The sequence below is a fragment of the Indicator indicator genome, chromosome 17, assembly GCF_027791375.1.
Source record: "Indicator indicator isolate 239-I01 chromosome 17, UM_Iind_1.1, whole genome shotgun sequence".
Taxonomy (NCBI): Eukaryota; Metazoa; Chordata; class Aves; order Piciformes; family Indicatoridae; genus Indicator; species Indicator indicator.
Genome location: NC_072026.1, coordinates 20103690 through 20107089, shown reverse-complemented (window position 1 = coordinate 20107089; position 3400 = coordinate 20103690).

Below are 3400 nucleotides of genomic sequence, written 5' to 3'. Positions count from 1 at the left end.
GATTGCTTGCTTTCTGCTGCCTGTACTTCCCCCTCTGCCATATTCTTCTTCTCCACAGCTCTTGCTCACCTTCCCAAAGAAATGTGAAAAAGCTTTGCATCCTGCATGATCCCCTTGGCATTTTCTTCTTTAAAGTACACAATCCTCCACCATGTCTCTTGATATGGTAACATCACTTCTACAAAAGGGCTCTTCAAAGGGGACACTTCTCCCACTCACACTTTCCCAACTCTCTGCAAGCTTTAATGCAACTCAGAGATCATTTCTCTCTTCTCCAACTCACACTTTCCCAACTCTCTGCAAGCTTTAATGCAACTCAGAGATCATTTCTCTCTTCTCCAACTCACACTTTCCCAACTCTCTGCAAGCTTTAATGCAACTCAGAGATCATTTCTCTCTTCTCCAACTCACACTTTCCCAACTCTCTGCAAGCTTTAATGCAACTCAGAGATCATTTCTCTTTTCTCCCACTCACATTTTCCCAACTCTCTGCAAGTTTTAATGCAACTCATACCTTTTTCCTGTTCTACCTGGCACTAGGTATTAATCTGTTGATTGCATTGTGCTTACTAAGCTTATCTGCACAATGACCTCTCTTCAGAGCTGATGCTTCCTGCATAAAGGATATAAAAGCCTTACAGTCCCAACTCTGCTCTTCAGCAAACAGCCCTGCATTGCTGTCTTGTCTTTGCTGTCTAGAAGCATAGTCAGTAAGACACAGCCACAGGGAAGCCAAGCCAGGGCTCTGGAAAGGTTGGAGTGCTCATTATGTTTCTCAGTGAAAGAGCAAGGCACAGAGGTATTTGTACTCTGTGGAATTCTCCATCAGAATACATCAAAGCTGCATTTTAGATGTAAAGAGAGGATTTCTGCAGTTTCTGTGGGTTTGGCAACTACAAACTCTTTCTTGCCAACTGCAAAACAAACAGAAATTGCTTTCATCCACCTTGAGTGATGTATTTTAAAGCTCCATTAGACACTGACTGCAATGCTGATGCAATATACTATGACTAAAAGTCCCTTGTGAACCTTCCCAGGTGTAACAGAAATCAGTATTTACCTGGTTCTGCACAATAGAAATTCCAAAGTATCCTAATACGCTGGACTAAAATGAAAGCAGTTCATGTAACAAATATGCTCTTAGACTGTGAAATTTAGCAGTTATGTGACTTAAATGCTTAATATATAGGTGTGTACTGATTAAACACTTCAAACCTGACAGACTTACAGACAGGTTTAACAGCTATAGAAGGCCTGAAAAGGTTATCAGTACTCACTCTGCTGTACAGATCATTTTCTTTCATAATAGTTTTCGATGCCTCAGGCTCCTGGAGTGCACTGGACAAAAGAAAACTTTAACCTATTTTGTTCCTCAGACTGGACTGGCTTAAGAGATGTCACAGCAGTTCTACTTCTAAGATACTCTGAACTGTTTAGTTTCTACTGAATCTAAACAGACATGAATGAGCTACTTCTGCTTTACTTCTAACTCTGGAGCCTGCCTTAAACTGACTCTTGTCCACCCTCTTGCACAGCCACTGCAAAATGCAACTTTAAGACAAATTTCTGCTCTCTCCTCCTCTTTCACATCTGTTTTCCCCATTGTATTTTTTTTTTTTAATACTGCACTATCCTCAACACTGGAAATCAGCTAACTTCCATCCAGTACTTCCCCTCCTTTCCTGAGCAGCCTGGTGTTTTTTGCTTGCTGGAAGCCGTGTTCTTGTAAATGCTTTTGTCCTCGTTTGCAGGCTGCCTATTGTTTAATACACTCAGCCCAAACAATGCCAGCAACGAACACAGCCTAGAACTGCAAGTCACAACTAACAGACAAACCCTGTGAAAACACCATTTGGAGCTTTCTTTAGATGGAAGGATAATAGTTCCTTTACACCACAGCAGTGCAAACCACTCCTTTTGCCTTTTACACTTGATGAATTACTTATGGCAACCTTAGAACTCACTCAAACGTTGTCTCTGCTTCAGAGGAAGAGGACTGTGTTGGCATTTATACACAAGAGACCAGCCTCCAAGCTCAAAACAAATCACTTAATACCACTGGGCACCTGAATAGTGCTGTAAGACACTGACAGGTCTGCAGCACATCTAATACAGCCAACCCACTAGCTAAAGCAGAACACAGTGGTGCAAAATGTAAAAGGAATTAAAACTGCAAGCTTCCATAAGACTATATGCTTAACTAAACTAATTAAAAAAAAGAAATGAAAGCTCTGAGCCATTCCACTACAAGTAATGAAATACTGCAGCAACATAAGCACAAATCAGTCCCTGCCTCAAAGAATGGGTAAATGAAAGGTAACAATGGGTGTAAAAAAAAAAAAAAAAAAAAAAAAAAAGGCAGGCAAAAGAGACCAGCAAAAAGACTGTAGTTTTGCTTAATTAATTACCTAGTGGCAGAAAGCCTTTCAGAGAAATCTGAAAGTGAGTAAGGTGACCCTGTTGAGCTGGGCTGGAGACAGCCACTCCTGGTTCTTAATGTCAAGAACACAACTTACAGATCTATCATTGATCAACACTGCTGTAAAAATATGCTCCTTTCATCAAGTCTCTTGGCCAATCTAAGCAGATGATAAACTCTCAAATGAATAAATGTGTTCTATTAAATTACACCTTTAATATAATGTTCACTACAGGATTTCTACATTCTTGTAGCCAACCTCTCTCTGCCTGGGGAGAGGAATTTTAACACTTGGAAGCATTAAAACACTTGCCCACAGAAGGCTATTCACAGCATCTTTGCTCCCTTCCAAGATTCAGGTCAGTGCATTTAAATAGCAGAGGGTGTCTGCAAGTTAAGAGCCAGCTAAGTACTCATAAAATAGCATTTTAAACGTTTCCTGTGAATTATGATGGCAAATAAAACCTATGAGGAAAGACAGGTATTCTGAGAAGGGTTAATGGTAACTGCTTCAAAGGCAACTTCAGCTGTGGATTCTGTATCTAGAGATGCCTAAACAGATGAGAAAAACAATGTAGAAGAAAACAAATGTCAAGCAACTAGGCCAGCAAACACTTATGTCCATTTATGAACACCACAGGGCTATAGGGTGGCTGGCTGAGGCATTATGCAGGGCAGCTGAGGCTTCTCTGTCAAACAAAAACCACCTTGAGCAACATTTGATTTTTCTTCCACGAATCCCATACCCCAAAGAATTTAATCAGCAGTGTGTGGAACAGTTTTAATATTGGCCAGGAAAGCAAACCATCAATTGAGAATCACCTGGTTGTAAGCAGCGTTAACTGGAAGCTAAATGGCGCTCATTTATTTGTGACAGAGTAGGAATTAGAAGCCCTCTGGTATCACAAGCAATCTGGTGAGTCATATCCACAGAAGTCATTAAAATTACACGTGCAGAATTTTATTTGCTAGGGAATCCCT